The sequence below is a fragment of the Chionomys nivalis genome, chromosome 9, assembly GCF_950005125.1.
Source record: "Chionomys nivalis chromosome 9, mChiNiv1.1, whole genome shotgun sequence".
NCBI classification, from domain to species: Eukaryota; Metazoa; Chordata; class Mammalia; order Rodentia; family Cricetidae; genus Chionomys; species Chionomys nivalis.
This window is the reverse complement of record NC_080094.1, coordinates 26,819,946-26,832,192: the sequence shown is the minus strand read 5'-3', so window position 1 is coordinate 26,832,192 and position 12,247 is coordinate 26,819,946.

Sequence of the window (12,247 nt, the reverse complement as noted above, 5' to 3'; positions counted from 1 at the left end):
CGTCTCAGACTGAATGCCTCTCTATGAAACCTCAGACAGAATCCTAAGCTCCTGTCTCCTCCGGCCTTATATTCCTCTCTCCACCCAGCCATATCATTTCCCATCTTCACCTTCCTAGTGCAGGGATTTGTGTCTGTTTCTTTTTTTGACTGGTACAGGCTCACGTTGCCCAGGATGGCCTTGAACTCACAGAGATCCATCTGCCTCTGTCTCCAGAGTGCTGGGATTAGAGGTGTGTGCCACCACTGCCTGGGTTCTATGGCTAATTCGTGTGACTAGTTCTGCACTGTGACCTTCAGGCAAGCTTTATTTGTTAAAGCACAAACAAAACATCACCACAGCCATTTTTATCATCCAGAATTCACTTCAAGTATTGTTGCTGAAAAATCTCTTCTTCAGTCCCCAGAGGATCTTCCTCTCTGGAGGCTCTTTGAACGTTCCTGAACTGTCACCAGAAGCCTATTGCATCGTTGATGTGTATCCTCTGCCTAGAGTGAAATAAAAGCACATAGACCAAAGCAGCCAGGACCATGCACACTAGAAATAATAAAAGAATTGAGCACACTGAACTTGCTACATAACAGAATTCACCAGAGAGCCCGTGTGAGCCCTTCTGAAAAGGGCAGCTATGGAAGGCTGCTCATAAAATTTGGGGCTAAAGTTAGAGATGGTCTTGAAAGAGATTGGTTAGAATATATAAACCAGGAGGGCACCTGGAAAAGCCAGCTGTCTGTATAGGCCTTCGTTTCAGTGGACGTAGGCTTCATCTTAAGTCCCAGAATAGAAAGTGGTCTCATCCAGTGTTTCTCAACCAAGAACTATTTTGTCCCTTAGAGGACATTTGGCAAGGTGTAAAGATGTTAAAAAAAAAAAAAAATTCACGTGTTTGCACGCTCTTAGTAGAGTTTTAGGTTGTAAGAGCCAGAAGCTCCTGTTTGTAAGAGCCTGTAGCCATATCTCTGAAACACAAGAGTCCACAAAGCGTTACTGGGGGACACACTCCCGGCCTTATCTTGGAGCACATGAGCTGACTGAGCCAGGGTTAGACTAGGCTGAGCTTCGATCATTTGTGTTATACAACACAGCTTAGGAGGTTTTCTGTTTGCGAGTCACGGGAAAGTCCGTTTTACTTGTGTCTTGTTTTCATGCTCTGTTGTCCCATATCACACACTCCCCCCCAGCCCTGCAGCCAATCAGCTTCACTATCTCGTTTTGTAACAGTTATCTGCAGAAAGAGGAATGGAACCGCCGTGCCTACTTAGGTCAGCTTTCTCAGCTTCAGCACGGTTAACATTTTGGACTGGATAGTCCTCTGTTTTAGAGCTGAAGTGGAGGTTTCCTACACAGTATACGATGCTAAGCACCACCCCTAGCCTTTCCCATTTCGATGCCAGTAGCACCCCACCTAGTTTTGTGCTATTTGGGACTCCAATGTTGTCAAAGTTTGGCCCTCGGCATGGGTGATCCTGGGAGGTAATCACTGTACTGAGGTTGGAAGGCCTTAGGGTCACTGGACGCATGCCCGTGATGAGACATATGGGACCTTTCCCTCTTCTCTCTCACTTTTTCATGTCTCCACACTGGAGTAGCAATTGCTCCACCACAAACCACAACGATAATGTACCACCACGGATCCAAAGCAATTGTGGCCAACTGCTGATCGGCTGGAACCTCTAAACCCCGAGCCAAAGTAAACCTTTTCTCTTGTCTCAGTGTATGTTATAGTGACAAGAGCTTACAAATATGTAATCATCTTTTTTGACGTCTTTAAATCTTGCCAAATGTAGCCATTGGTTGAGAAACACCAGGTGAGAGCACTCTCCGTCCTGGGACTTAAGATGCACCTTGCTTCCACGGAAACACTGGCCTACATAGCATTTATCACAACAAAAGGGGTCTATCCCAGCATGGAGAAAGAAGCCCATGGTATGGAAGCCATCACCCAGTGTACTAAACTAGAAAAAAAATAAGCTAAAATAAACAAACCTGAATTCTAGTCCTAGGCTTTACCCTCTAATCCCTTACTATTTCAATTCCTTATTACAGATACTTCCCAAGCCTTCCCGGTCCCAAGTGCTGTTACAAAACAAAGGGTCTAAGATGAGCCAACACTCATTGATGTGAACAGGGAGAAAAGATAGAAAGCATGATAACTATTGTAAAGGATTATAAATTTTTTTTTTTTTTTTTTTTTTTTTTTTTTGGTTTTTCGAGACAGGGTTTCTCTGTGGCTTTGGAGCCTGTCCTGGAACTAGCTCTTGTAGACCAGAAGGATTATAAATATTATAAAGGGCTGTCACCTTCAGGGAGAAGCTGCGCTGACAGGAATAACTAGAGGCGCTTGTTCACCAACTCCGCATAAGTGAGATTCCAGTCGGTGAACTGGGAGGATAGAAAAGGGCAGGAGACAAAGTTGGAGGCTTTGTGGAGCCCTGGAATGGTGACCAAGGGAATGATGACCAAGGGTAGGCTTCAGGATACTAACTGAACAAAGAAAAATGGTCTGAAAGGTACAAATGATTATAAAGTGGAGAGGCCAGAGAGATGACTCAATGGTTAAGCACACTGGCTGCTCTTGCAGAGGACCCAGGTTTAGTTCCCAACAGCCTCATGGCAGCTCACAACTGTCTGTAACTCCAGTTCCAGAAGATCCAAAGCACTGTTTTAGTCTCTGTGAGCACTAGGCACACATATGCGTACATACATATATGAAGACAAAATATTCACATTAAATACATAAATAAAAGGGTTTTTTTGGTTTTTCAAGACAGGGTTTCCTGGCTATTCTGGAACTCACTTTGTAGACCAGGCTGGCCTTGAACTCACAGAGATACACCTACCTCTGCCTCCCAAGTGTTTTGATTAAGGCATGTGCCCCCTTAGTCCATCTTAAATAAGTATTCTTTAAGTGGGAATAGCAGTGGTCTACTGCGAAAGAGCTTCCAGGAAAGTTGCCATGTCCTAATAGAAAGTTCTGGTTTCAATGCAGGTAGGGCAGAAGAGAGTATGAGGCTAAAGAACATAGAAGTTGTGCCCAGTTGACAGAAACAGACAGTCACACAAACTAGCTTAAGATGAAGTTAGGCTAGGCCTGATGAAGCACTAATGTATTCCCAACTAGTCAGGAGGCTCAAGCAGGAGAGTCACTGAAGTCTTGAGTTTGAGTCCAGCTTGAGCAACACATCAAAGTCCATGTCAAACATAAATAGAAAAGGACAATTAGTAAAGTTTTATTAGCAGTACAAGGGGAGATGTTATAGAACCTGGGCATAAAAAGAATAGCCAGGTCTCTTGGAACTGGAAGGGGATATTAAGGAAAGAAGGATGAGGAAGAGAAGAGGGAAGAAGAAGAAGAAGAAGAAGAAGAAGAAGAAGAAGAAGAAGAAGAAGAAGAAGAAGAAGAAGAAGAAGAAGAAGAAGAAGAAGAAGAAGAAGAAGAAGAAGAAGAAGAAGAAGAAGTACAAATAGCCAAGTTCCTCCTAACAACTCAACCACCAAGCCCCAACAGGTCTGGCTTTTGCATTTTCCCCATGCTTCCTACTTCCTTGGCAAAGCCTGCAGCTTGGCTCCTCTCCTTCCATTGTGAAGCAGTAAAACCTCGACTGCTGCCATTCTAGTCTGTGACAGTAAGGTGGCCACAGGTATGCGTCTTGCCTTAAAGTAAATACAGAGGTGTGGAAGTCCTTTTGAAAAGCAATGTTGATTTAAAAAAAAAAAAAAGGCAAATGGGACATTTTCATTTCTGTTCATTGAGAACAGAAAGACCCATGGAATACCAACCCAGTGCCTGCATCACCAACTCTAGGTTCCTTGCCAGCTGAGGAAAACGGTTCCTGATGTCTAAGCCGGGCAATAGAGAAATTCATGCTGCCCCTGAGAACACAGCGTCTGATACACCCACACCCTTTATGTGGCTTCACATCTAGCTTCCCATGGCTCTCCATTTCATGTCTCCCACAAGTCTCTGCACGAGTCCATATTACTGAGCAGAACATCTTGTTTTGCAGCATCCACAGAATTCTGTGGCCCAAGGAACATGCAGTGAAAAACCCATAGAGCAGACAAGATGCTGCCAGTGCAGGCAGGGTTAGACTGGCAGCCCAAGTGATGAGTGATCCATCAAGCAACAGGGAGGGGACAAGATGACAATGAAAATGGACTGCCAAGGAAACTTGCTGCAATTGTGCCATCTATTCTTTAAGTCTGTCCAGTCTCAGCAGTCAGATGCTTGGTTTATTCAGCAGGCGATGTCTCCCAGTGGAGCGGATATTTATGTTTGTTACCTTGTGGAGAAGTGAACTTTCCCAGCCCCGTTGTTCTCTAAGCACTGGTATTTTTCTCAATGGCACCACGTCCTCATTACTTGGGTTTAATTATACAAGAAACCATTTTGGCCTTGTGTTTTATCGTTTGTTTTCCACAGTGCTGGGAAAACAAGCTGTACCCCTGAGCTACATCCTTGGGCCCTGGAAGCCATATTCTGTTTTGTTTTGAAACAGAATCTCTCTGTATAGCCTTGGCTATCCTGGAGCTCACTACGTAAACCACCCTGGGCTTGAACTCACAGAGATCCACCTGCCTCTGCTCCTGAGTGCTGGGATTAAAAGCGTGTGCCACCACCATCCGGCTTAGAAACTTCTTACAAGCAAGTTATCACTTTTATTTTGATGTTTACTATCCTGCCTTTTATTCTTTCATTGAACCATTGATTGATGTCTGTAAGAGTTCAGTGTTTCTGTGATTCCCGGTGATAAAGATATAGATAGTTTAGATTAAGTAATGCCTATCTTTAGAAAAGGAAACAGCCCAAGGTGTGTTTGCTCATTCGCAAAACTGCCAAAAATTTATAGGAACAGAGGAAGAGAACCCAACATCACTCAACTGGTGACATTTTATCAAGAAATTCCACCCAGCAGTAGAAGTTGGTGATGCCTGTTCTCAGCGGGGTTCCAGACTCCTCCGATCCTCACTGGCTCATAGATCTGTAATCTAGGCAGACAGCTAACACCTGGCTCTCTAACCTTTCCTACTTATGGGCTTATTGAAGGAGGATTCCTGTCTCCTAGCTTGTCACCTCCTTGCCCAGTGTTGACACCTATGGCCCAAGTTCCAGAGTCACAACCTGGTGCTTTCGCTAGCAACTATATGGCATAGAAAGAGTATGACAGTGTGTCAAACCCAATCACAGACTTGGAGATCTGATCTGCACCTGGCCAGTGTAAAGGGTGGCAGCATGCCTCCAGCAGACTCTCTGGGGAGCAAACCTGGGGTTCCCTGAACCTCCCCACATCCTTAGTAAAGGAGAAGAGGAAGCCCAACACCTATCAACGTGGTGGCCCTTGTTTCTACCCTAGAGAGAGAAACTGAGGCTTCTTCCTTGTTTCCTCCCCCTCTTTGCCCTACAGAGAACAAGGCAGGTGAAGACAATAGGTTCTCCTTTTGAACTGATGAAGCAGACAAGAAGGTTTTGGTGTTAAGCAGCTAGCTACAGGGCTTTGATCCAATTGTTATGTCCTTCACATGTCCGCCCTGTTCTCTCGTACAGTCATTCCCCTGTATTGTCATATGATCCCAGTTCTCCGTACTGGTGTCATTATCTTAGAATAGAAGCAAACGGACTTCTTGTCGAGCTTGATAGGTGGTCATCAAAAGCTGGTTTCCAGCTGTGTGGTTCACCGAGGAGTTGTTAAAAACACAAACTTAGAGACCCCAGCCTTGTGAGATTCGGTCTCAGTGACTACAATAAACCAAGGACTGTGTTCTCTTAGACAGACAGGGGCCTCATATGATCCCTAAAGATATCTACAAGCTCCAAAGACATCTGCACTTCAGGACCAACTAAGGGACTTTGGCCTTGGCAAGCCCATGGACCCTAAATGCCTGTAACTCCGAGAGCAGTAATCATTGAATAGCTGAGTTAGAGCTAGTTTGGGAAGGAAATGGAACTGTCATCAGTGTCTTAGTGACTTAAAGCAGAAATCTCCATCCAATGGTTCAGAGGACGAAATGGAGAGAAAAGTCACGGGCTAGAGACTGATCCTCTTACATATTCTCGCCTCCTGTACAGCTGATGGCTGGTTTACAATGAGCCTAACTTTTGGGAGGCTGAGGCTGGATAAGCCCTGCAAATTTGAGGCCCGTCTCAGCTACGTTAGTAAATTTCAGGCGTAAAACCTCAAAAGAAATCAAAAGTCCAGGTTACATAACCCCTTCTCCTTAGATGACAGAAAACAGATAATCCAGAGTCATGTGATGGACAAAAATATTTTAAGCATTCACTCAAAGATGCCAGAAAAGCTGTAGGGTGGCCCTGATCAGAGTAGGACCTGGGACAGGCCTGTTGTTTGGAGCCACCTTTGCCCTGAGGGTCCAACAGCTAGTTCTGAGAGAGTTGGTTTGAGATATAGTTGATAAGATCAGGAGTCTAGCAAAATGGAGCCTTGGCTAGGTTTTCCCTCCCTATCGATAAGCCCTCTCCTACTCCGAGCCCTCTCCTATTCTGCTTCTGCTGTGTGTCATGCTTGTTCCTGGAATTGTATTCTTTTCTTTTTTGGGGGGTGGATGGGTTCGAGACAGTGTTTCTCTGTAGCTTTGAAGTTTGCCAAACCTGTCCTAAAACTAGTTCTTGTAGACCAGTCTGGCCTCGAACTCAGAGAGATTCCCCTGCCTCTGCTTCCCTGCTGGAATTAAAGGTGTGAGCCACCACCGCCTGGCCTGGAACGATATTCTTAAGTTGCATACCTACATTCAAGCTTTTATCGCAGCATCTGTTTTCAGGGCAGAAAGAGATAGAGAAAATAGAATGTGATACTTTCCAACTATGGGAAATCAGGGGTCCTAAAAATAGCAGGAGAGAATAACAAGAACAGTATTCAGAGAAGTGACATTTAAGACATTTCCAAAACTGACATACATAGATATCAAGCAAGAGGTCCAAGAAGCCCGAAGCCTCAGCATGATAAATAAAAACGAATCAAACGAGCTGTAGAGATGGGTTGGTGGTTAAGAGCATTGTTCTTCCAGAGACTCTGGCTTTAAGTCCCAGCACTCAGGAGGCAGAGGTAGGAGAATCTCTGTGAGCTCAAGCCCAGCCTGGGCTATATAGTGAGCTCCAGGGCTACATAGGGAGACCCTGTCTCAAACAAATAAACAAGCTAACAAATAAATAAATAAATAAAAGGACAAAGAGGAACACCTCTTAAAAAGAAATAGTGTTTTCTATCAAGATTTTAATAATGGTTTAAAATAGCACATAATATACAATAAACTATACATATATACATAAATAATAAAAGGAAACAGACAAATCCACACCCACGGTGAGAGGTTTTGATTGTGTTTCATTCAGAAACTGCAAATAAAAGAAAACACAGGCAATATGATTGGCAAAACTCACCTAGTAGATGTGTACAGAATATTTTCCCCAGTGGTTACAGAATATACTACTTCCTTTTCATCTCAGCTATGATTGTTATTTTAAAAATTGTCAGTAGAGATTACATATGGTAATGTGATATAGGAGAGAAAGAAAAAGAATTTAGAAAAAAAATTACTTTTCTTCATACCTATTTTTGTCTCTATCATACCTTCATTGCATATATATGTCTGTAAATGTCTATACAATTAATGTTCAAGTTTTCTACAATGAATGATGAATTTTCCTCCAGTAATCTTTGAAGTTTCCAGGAAGAACATGGGGCCCCACAACAACAACGCCACCTGGTTGATATGATGTCATGATGCTGATAGCACTACTCTAAGACCTGTTTTGAGTACCAGCTACTCAAGATGGTTCCAACTTGATTAGCTGAAACGGTGCACTTTTTTACAACGTTCTGGTCAGAACTCTAAATAGGAACCTCAGAAAAACCCTACTGAATACTCAGAGACTATTTGCAATTATACAAGACAGTAATCTTGGAACTTAACCATCATTTTACTTTCACAGGATCCCACAAAAAGAACATCGCCCCCTTGACACCTGGAAGTAATTCTAGAAGACGACGTCCCCTCTCCCAACAAAGTTTGTCCTCAGGGTTAGGGACATCATTTAAGGGTTGATTATAAATGTTATAGGATTTGGGGTTGGGGAAAAATTAGGTAAGCTCAGGGATCTCTTTTTTAAAAAAAAAAAAAAGGGAAATTGGATGGGATAATAGATTAGTGTGAGCTCACTCACACTAACAATAGTGAGTAATAGAGTGAATACTTTGAGCTGTTATTTATAGGCAATTTACATTGATATAGATTCTTGTATATTGATACAAACTTAAGTTATATTGAATATGTTCCTATTTTTGTCTAAAATATTTGTATACTTAGGCAAACTTATTTTGTCATATTGTATGCATGCATGCATACCTTTGCTTAAGGCATTTTGTATATTCATACAATTTTAAGATATATTTAGCATATTGCAATATACATTTCTACCTCCGATCAAGATACTTATACACTGTTTGCATTTTGAGGTCATTGTCCTCATTTGTTGCACAGTTGCTTAAAGACTGTTTAAGATTCTAATATGAAGTCTGAATCCTTAAGTTATATAGGTATTAAGAATTATAGGTCAATAGTCATCCACGTTTGTCATACCTATAGTTAGACTAATCAGGTTCTTTAGATACATAGAGATTGTATTCTGCATAGATAGGTAATCTTCAGCCACTTAAAAGAGCTGTAGAATATGGCATTTAAATAGCTTAGGGTTCTGTTGACGTGAGACACAATTGCTCCTGGCAGCACAGATCTATCCCCAGAGAATGTTGAGCACTGAAGACCTCCACTTGGAGCTTGTTTTCTTCTTGGCAAACCTGGCCTTTGGGCAAGGAACTACCCTTGCATCAACCACTGACAAAATGCATGATATCTGGACAGAACAAGAAAAAAGACTGTCAAATCTTGCCAAGACAGGGTAAGACAGTTTTGAAATTTTTCCTGCCTCTGAAAATGGTCCGTCAGTTAATCTAGGCCTTCCTTTGCCAAAGTTGGTTGTTTCAACGTTGCAAATTAGACTTTGGGTGATTCCCAGGTAGCCAGTTGTCTCTGTTATTTGTTGCACATTTTGTAAGTTGCTTGATCGTACTTCCTGCTTACTCAAGTAATATTATTTCCTTTATTGGGTCTTCGATGGACTTGAAGACTAGATAGTTGTAGTTACTTTCTTCTCATGACTTGGCCAAGTTATTTATTATACAAGACTTAAACTCCTTAGGATAGGATAATTATTGAAACATTTATCACATGTTTCTTGCTTGATATTGTTTATGCTGGTTGTAATTCTAATTTTTATGCCTGATAGTTGTTCTTATTGTATATAATTTTGTATTATTAATCTTAGAACTCTCTTATCTAAATAAAAGGGGGAGGTGCTGTAGGAATTCCTACAGCCAATAGCCTTTAAGTTACCACCTACTTGGTATACTATATATGCTGATGTAATGCACACATCCAATCTCTCTTCTGGTGGCATGATTCAGTTCCTGTTCCCCATTTGTGCAGAGGACTATAATCTGTGAGTATACACCTAGATAAATAACCCTCTTTTATACTCAGTTCTGAGCTAGTGTGGGATTTCTTTTAAATGTCCATCTTCAGTAATGCGTACCTGTAATCTCCAAAATAGTAGCACATGCTTGTAATTCCAATACTTGGGAGATGGAAGTACAAGGATCAGAAGTTCGAGGTCTTCCTACACAGTATACACAGTAAAATCAAGCCCAGTCTGGGCTATATCAGACCCTGTGAAACACACACACACACATACACACACACATATGCACACACATATTCACACGCATACAGACACAAGCACACACATAAATACATGCACACACACAAATAAGGGAGGGAAGTAAGAGAGATGGTTGTCATCTGACGCAGAAAGGAAGCCTCTACCAGCTTCAGAGGACTGAAACCCTGACACGGTATTGTCAGGACAACATGTAAATGAGCTAAACCACTGTGGCAGAGGCTGGAAAATAGACAGAGCTAGTTACACACGTCTGAGGCAGAGGTGTGAGGGTCACGGGTTCCAGGAAAACTTATGCTACATATCAAGATTTTTGTCTCAAACAACAACAACAAAGCCCTGAAAAATGCACACACTTCGAAATTTAGAAGCTCTCCACCAGGTGATCACACCTATCTCCCAGCACTTGGGAGGCGAGGCAGGCTGAATAGGAATTCAAGGCCAACCTGGGCTACCTAGCAATTCCACACCAATCTAGGCTAAAAAGCTTAAAAAGTCAAAAGAGAGAGAAGAGAGAGAGAGAGAGAGAGAGAGAGAGAGAGAGAGAGAGAGAATGTTGTTTGGGTTTTTCCCCTTAGAATAGTCACTATATTAGTTACTTTTGTGTTGCTGTGAGAAAATGCCCCCCACCAAAAAAAAATGGGGGAAAAGAGTTTATTATGGCTGAGGTTCCAGAAGGATAAGAATCCATCACAGCAGGGAGGCAAGGCAGAAAGCAGGTGTGGCAAGAGGAGCGGGGAACTGAGAGCCACAAACTCAACCTCAGACACACAGGAACTGGGAAAGGGTGAGGGAGACTATGAAATCTCAAAGCTGGCCTTAAAGGATGACCTTGCTCCATCAAGGTTACAACCTCCTAAACCTCCCTGAACAGCGCCACCAACTGGGGCCAAGTGTTCAAATACATACCCTTCCAGGGGATATTTTCATTGAGACCACCATAACTGCCTTCTAAACAACCGGTGGGGCGAAGACATCGCAATGCCAATAGAAATTTCAGAAAGGCCGATGCCTCTGCCGGCTGGGCGAGGTTGGAGACCCAGCAGCTCCTCTGTAGAAGGGCAGAAGAAGGGCACCAATACCAAATAAACACAGACAAGGAATCCTGAGCACTAGAAGGTGGAACCGTGCCCAGAAGCCCAGAGCCTCTGTTGATCAACTCCATGGTAACCAAAGGAGCCCTGTTGCAGGCCCCCCGGAATGTAAACAGTCATGCAAGTGTACATGCTGTTTGCCTGATAACTTCCATAACGTCTTTGTATTGAAGTCCTTATCTATTTAGAGGGAGGCAGCTAGCTTATCCTCAGAATTTGAACAGTCTGGAAGCCATCTATCTCTCCAGCAGCCCCCCTTTATCCCCAGTACGGTATGAAGTAAAAACATTGGGTTGCTATAACAGAATGCTGTACACTGGGTGGCTCAAATGGCGGTCATTTCAAACAGTTCTAGAGACTGGAAAAGTAAGACCAAGACACTGGCAGACTGCATGTTTGGTAAGGAACTACTTCCTGGCTTGCCTGTCCTGCAATGTCCCTGCTGTGTCCTGCACAGGGAGGAAGTAGGTGCTTCCACATCTTTTTAGAATGGCACCGCTCATGAAGGTATCACCCTCCTGACCCCATCAACTTCCTCCTAAGACCACCCCTTTATGTGTAGGGCTTCAGCGTGAGCATGGAGTGGTGTCACAGACACTTGGTTCTTAGTCAAAGTTGTTTATACCTATGTTTGATACCATAGTTAAAACTGAATTGGCAGGGTGCCAGGGCTGTCACTAACGGAGGCTTAGTGAACCAGGGACCCTGGGTTCCATTCCCAGCACCAAAAAAAGGAAAGGAAGATAGGAAGAAAAGAAAAAAGAAAGTATCAACAGACTCAGAAATATCCTATTTAATTGGTTTAATCCTGTTACCCAACAAAATATTTGAACAAGATGACAGTGGGAATTCTATACATCAGATTAGATGTAGCTGACGCTCACTGGCACATTTTCTCAAAAAATAATAATTAATTAAAAGAAAAATCACCACGTGTGGGAAGCATCCTCTTGGCCTACATCTCTAATGTGGCCTTTTGGTCTAGAGCTAGACTGCATTCCTTTGGTCCAGAGATAAAGGACAACCCCTCAGTCTACACCTAGAAAATACTCCCTCAGTCTGGACCTAAAAACTGTTCCCTTTGGTCTAGATCTAGGCTACTTTTCTATCCAAATTAACCCATTCAGAAAGAACCTCAAAGTTCATAACAAGATCCCTTTAAAAATCAAGCTATTACTAGGGAGAACGGGACCTGTCCCCCCACCAACTGCACCACTCTGGAGAGTGGGCCCTGCACCTCCCCCAGGGCAGCCCAGTGGAACTCTCCCTGCTGGTAGGGGTGCAAGAGAGCCAGCCCGGAATACACAAGAGTGGGAGAGCTAAGCCCACAGACTGTCACACAGTGGTATGGGAGAGGGAGAGTGATACCACCTTGCTCCTCCTGGCTCACCCCTTGCCACCT